Genomic DNA, 6,770 nt, shown 5'->3' with positions numbered 1-6,770 from the left:
TATTTGTTTTTGCACTCGAAGAACGCATCTATAGTCGTTTGTTTTTTTTATTATTCGGTAGTTTAGCACTTAATTAGATACTTTTTATTAATAATAGGGTACAATGGTGTCTTTTCCTTAGTTTTTTCGGCTCTATTTCACTCTTTCAACGATCCTTATTTTTTTTCTTTTAGTAAATTTGAATCTTCATTTATTTATTAATTTATTTTTATTTTTTATTTGTTATTTTTATTTTATTTGCTGTTTATTAATTTCTTTTTATTTTTTATTTATTGCTTTTTATTTTATTTTTTATTTATTGTTTTTATTTGCTGTTTTTTATTTTATTTCTATTTTTTATATATTGTTTTTATTTTTCGGCCTCGGATCGACTTTAAGGAATAAAAAAAGTCGCATTAGTGGATTAAAAATGGAAAGAAATTCGAAAAAGTCGTATTTTAATTCAGTGTTGACACAAAATATTTATTTTTTATTTCCCGGACCTTTCACTGATTTTTAAATTCAATTATTAAAAACTTAAATAATTTTGTTAATATTTAAATATTTCTTATTTGTTTTTCCACAGGTAATAAAATTTAAAAAATTTGAATTTAAAACTTTTTGAAATTTAATAATTTTTAAAAATTACAATTATTATCCCTTTCAAAATTCAATTATTTTCTACAATTTTTTACTAGACTTCATCTCTAAATCAATTATATTTTATATAATTTTCCGAAAGTTCTTCGAGAATTCAATTATTTAAATACAAAAATTCAATTTTTTCAAAATATTTTTAAACAATATTTGAAAGATAATAGTATTTCAATTATATATAATTGAAAATTTCCAAATGATTGGAATTTGGTAAAATCTTTTAAAAAATAATTGAATTTTTGTAAAATATAAAAAGAAATATGTAATCAAATTTTTATAAAGAATTTTAATTATAAATATGAACACGATTTCTCCAAAATTTTAATAAGTCTAAAAAACAAATAGTTTTTTTAAAATATTGTAATGTAATTTTTGGAAAATAATCGAATTTCTTAAAAAAATTTTTGTATAATTTAAAAAAACGAATTAATTTTTTGAATAATTTTTAATATCTATGATTGTTTTCTCCAAATTGTTATTAAAAATAATTCTAAAAAATTGTAATGTTATTATTATTTTTTTTATGTATTTTGAATTTTCGAAAATATGTAATTGAAAATATGTATTAAAAATAATTTAATTTTAAAAAAATCTAAGAATTACTTTTTTCAATGAATATTTTAATATAATTATTCAGAACCTAATTTTCATTCATTTTCATTCTCAAAATTTACACTTGTAGACTTTTTCATTAAAATTTTTGAGAAATCAATTATCTTCAAAAAGCAATTAAAATTCTTCAAAAATTATAATAAAATACTTGAGAAGAATAAATTATTTTCAATTAAATTTTACAAAATTTCAATTAAGTATTCAAAATCTTTTTAACTGTATGTTTCGAAAATTTAATTAGAAAAAATATTCAATAATAATTTTTGAAAGATTTGTCTATAGATATTTTTCACAGTATAAAAATCGAAATAAGTTGCATTTTATACTAAAAATGTAGTAAGAAAAGTCGAAAAAGTCGCAATTTTTGAAAGTAAGTCGAAAAAAGTCAAAAGAAGCCATTATTATCCGAGGCCTGTATTATATTAGCTGTTTTTTTTTATTTTATTTGTTATTTTTTATTTCCTTTGTATTATTTATTTTATTTCTGGTTATTTATTTAATTTTTTGTTTTATTCACAAACATTTGGTACGAATTCAAACTATTTAGTTATATTTATACCTATTTTTCACATTTTATTTCGTTAATTAAGTCTGTTTAAAGCGAGTAAATTAAGAAAAAATTTAGTTTTACTATTTTATTCTTTTTTTATTTTGTTCTTTATTTCGTTATTCTTTTATTCGACGTTCTTTCAAAAGAGTTCTTCAGGAAAAGTTTCCTTTTTGATTTTAACAAATATACATACAAAATTCTCGTCTTCTTGAAAAACTCTCAACTCGAATTTTATTTTTAATCTTTAGTCTTTAAATTTGGAAATTTATTTCTGCATTTAAAAAAATCGACTGCCAAAAAGCGATGAATTTATATTATACAAAGTTTTACCAAAAACTGGTGTTGAATTTTTTTTTCGGCAGTAAATTTTTTTTTCTTAAAAAATTTCGAAATTGAATTGCTTTTTCTCAATTTGAAATTGATTTTTTTTCTCTCAATTTTGAAATTTTATTTTCTTTTTCCCAATTTGAATTGAAACATTGAATTTAGATTTTGTTTAGAAAAAATTTTGTTTGAAAAGAAATATAATTTTAGAATAATAATTATAGTCAGTTTTTCAATTTTCTTTTTCCTGTGAGTGAAAAAAAATAAGGATCATTTTTTTTTGTATAGATTTGCAAAATGTTAATTCAGACTTTTCCGCTTCGACACTCGTTATTTTCTTTCTTTGTTTTTCTTAATTCTTTATAATCTAAATTCTACGTTATGAATATTACAGTTTTTTTTGCGTTCTTATATAATTGGAGTAAAAATTTTTTAAGCACGTATCTGGTCATTGGCGAGCGTCGAACGCGGCTTAATCGAAATCTTCCAGCCCTCCACCCCATTTTTTTCTACAAAATCCTCTAAATTTACGTTTTTTTACGCAGGCCTCTAAGACTTACGGTAGCACAGTAAAACCTCTATAAAAATAAGAACTATTCTACGTAAACGTATTACAAAAATAAATGGCATTGTACTCTGCTAAAGAAGCAAAATGGTACAGGCGCAATGTCGAGCGACGCGAGAATTTTTCTTCTTCTTCTTCTTCATTTAAAATGAGGAAATATGATTTAGGTAGATTTTGTTTTTCATTAAATAATTCTTCTTTTATGCTTTTTCTTTATTACAATTTATGCCGTTCATTATTATTATTTTTTTTACTTTGACATTGTAATTACTCGCTTCTACCCTCGGACTCTCATTGCTAATGTACAATAACATCGCGTGAAAAATCAATTACTATTATGTACGTGCTCCGAATCGTATACGATTAACACTCCCATTTTTTTTCCTTTATTCATTTCTTTCAATCATTCTTCGCGTGCTTATCGAACGATTCGTATGGCATTCTAAAAGTCTGTCAAGTTTACTAATTATTTTTTCTAAACACTGGGCGTTTTACATTTTTTCCACTTAACGAAAGATTCCCTTCAAATTTTCCATCATTTCCCGTTTTTTTATTCTCATCCAAAATTTAAATTTCTCCTTTTCAATTTTGTTCTTTTTCTAAATTATTAATATTGAAATTAATGAAATTAAAAATAAATAAAATATGAAATTATACCTATGAATTAAATAATAGAAATTAATTATTAATTAATAGAAGTTACTTAATAATTAATAAAAATTAATTATTATTTAACAAAAATTAATTAATTATCAATAGAAGTTGCTTATTAATTAATAGAAATTAATTATTAATTAATAGAAGTTCCTTAATAATTAACAGAAATTAATTATCAATGAATAGAAGTTGGCTATTAATTAATAGAAATAAATAATTAATTAGTGACTAATAAACAATTATTTAACGGCTAATAAATAAAATAGTTATATACATAAATCGATAAATGTTAATTAATTATTTAATAAATAAAATAATTCTTTGACTTATTTACTCGATGATTCATATACAATGACAAATAAAATAATTGTAGAAATTAATGAATAACTATTAATTAATTATTAATTAATTACTAATTATTATGCATAATATTAGTTATAGGATTTTTTACACAAGTAATGAAAATATGATAATAAATATTTTTTACAGAAATTGCAATAACACAAATAAAAAGAATATAATAATAAATATTAATAAGACAATTTGGAAAATAATTTTCGACTATTAATTTCGATTTAAAATTTGAAAAGAATTTTTTTTTCGACATATTAAAGTTACATTTCTGATTTTTGTTGAATTAATTTTTTTTTTGAAAATGAATCATAATTTGGAAGAGGATCTTTCTTTTATTTAATTACAATCACTCTTGAGTCTAATCACTATTTTATAAGCACTCTTGTCTCGTTTCTTTTTTTTTTGGTTTTCTTGTATTTATTGAAATAAGTGCGATAATATAGCAATAAATAAAAGTTAATTAATTTTTAAGGCTTTTTTCTTTAAAAAAAATTAAATATTACTTAAATTATACAAATTTGATTCCACCTCTATCAAAGTTTTTTTTTTAACATTTTTTTTTATTTTCCATTTTGAATATCATTCTTGTTTGCCCTTTCCCTTGACACTTTCACATTCTTTGCCAATCATCATTTATTTACCTCTGATAAAGATGAAAATTATCAAAAAATAAAAAAAATGTTATTGCCGTAATTCGCGCTTACTTTAATCCGACTCTCGAGTTTCAGAAATTGAGGATTTCGTGAAATTGTGAAATTTTTTTGTTTAAATAATAAAATAGAATCAAAAATATAATTAGAAAGAAATTTCTAATTCATTTAATTTAATACTTTTTTTGGGGATTAAACATTTTTTTGTTAGATTTGTTTTTATTTAAATTTAAATTTAAATTTGAATTTAAATTATAATTTTATAGGAATTTAAATTTAAATTGCAATTTAATTATATTATTTAAATTATAAAATATCTTTTTCTTTTTTTTTTACTAAAATGCACCCAAATTTGCAGATAACTTTCGAGTTTTATTTCGAGATTTAAAAACAGTTTACCCGTTGAAATTACAATATTGAATTTAGCGTTTGAATCGAAATGATTTTCTAATTTATTATTTAACTTCAATTTCAGTAAGTTACAAATTAGATTTCGCTTGATTTCAATTAAACAATAAATTTTATCTAATTGCACATTAATTATATATTTTATATTTAACTTCATTTAGAACATAAATTACTTACAATTTAATGACTTACAATTTAATTATAATGACATTTTCATTAATTACATTAAAATCAATTACATTCTAATTAATTGCATTCTAATATGTAAATTGCATTTAAATTAATTGCATTTCTAATTACTTGCATTCCAATTAATTGCAGTTCAATTAATTCGATTTCAATTAGTTGCATTCTAATTAATAACATTTCGAATCAATTAATTGCATTCTAATTAATTTCAGTATAATTAATTTCATTATAATTAATTTCGTTACAATTAATGACATTAAAATTACTTTCAATTTAATGTATTACACTTCAATTATTGCTTTTCAATTAAATAGTCTGTTATACATTATACACTTAAACACATAAATCCAATTAAATATTTGAAATTATTTAGAAATTTGTTAATAACATACTATCAAAACTGATTTATAATTATAAGGAAATTATTAATTCAAACGAAAATACAAAAAAAAAATAATTGAAGATCCTCGAATTCGAAAGTCATTCACATTTGATGTCATGCAGATTAAAACTCATTCAAGCGCACCCTATACAAAATAATATTTATGTATATATATATATTTATATATGATTAACGGACTCTTGAAAAATACATATTATTATCTGTTTATTTTTCATTGCAAATAATCCATTAATTAAATTGATAAAACTGTATCAAAAATGAGATACAGACACTATAATAATTTTCATCTCACTAAAAATAACAAACTATCACAACTTTTTTTTTTCTTCAGTAAAAAAATAGTGTCCCCGATTTTCCAAAGATTTTTTAATTTCTTCAAAGAAAATCGAGAGTCGATCTTGAGTATTCAACGTCAGAAATATAAAAAAATACAACTCAATAGTTTATGACGTTAAAAAATTTCCAAAGCTGATGATTCGCACGAATATCTTTCTTTTCGTTCGATTTTTCATTCAAGTGGAAAAATTTTATTCTTATATCAATAATCTTTTACCAAAATATACGAAAATAATTTCGAAAAAGAAATTTTTTATCCAATTTATTTATTTTTATTTCTTAAATAAAGAAAAAATAAAGAAATTTGATTAATTTTCAATTATTATTTATTAATATTAATTTAAATTAAATTCCTTAAATTAATATTAATATTTAATTAGTAATCATTGTATTAATTTGAAAAATTGGAAAACGAAAATCAATTTTCGATTTTTATTTTGTTATTTATTTTTCCTTTTTCGATAAAATTCAGACAATTTTTTTTCATCAATTGTTTTAAAAAAAAATTTTAAATCGAATTTTTGCATTTTGAATGAAAAATTGTAACAAAAAATATTCATAAATAATATTTATTCACAATAATGAAATCAGTGCTGTAATTTTTCGTCGATGACAAATCTGATCACACTCATCACAGATATAACTCATTAACGAATAAGTAGCACACAGCTCGAAAAAAAGCATTTTCTTTTCGCGCCCTGTTTTTTCTTTTTTCCAGTATTATTACTTTAATTTATTTTTTTTGTAATTTTATTTTATTTGCACTCGTATAAGCTACATATTTATTATTTTATATATATTTATTTATATATAAAGAAGGATAAAACATTACTTTGTGCTTCGATGTTTTACCGTTCAGTGTTGATTTTCTTTGATCACTCATTATTTTATAAATCGAATGTGGAAGAGAAAATCCCCGTTTAAAACATGAGTTCAGAACTGGTTTCGAATAAAAATGGCACTACTTACATTAAAAAAAAACTTCTTTTTCATTTTTTTCATCTTTATTTAATTTTCTTTCCACTTAAAATTAACAAAACAAAATTTTTTTCGTTTTGAAAACCAAAAACGTTTGGTATTAATTTT

Source organism: Leptopilina heterotoma, unplaced genomic scaffold (genome assembly GCF_015476425.1).
Source record: "Leptopilina heterotoma isolate Lh14 unplaced genomic scaffold, ASM1547642v1 Lhet_63, whole genome shotgun sequence".
NCBI classification, from domain to species: Eukaryota; Metazoa; Arthropoda; class Insecta; order Hymenoptera; family Figitidae; genus Leptopilina; species Leptopilina heterotoma.
The sequence above is the reverse complement of the archived record's forward strand: the minus strand, read 5'-3'. Positions refer to the sequence as shown.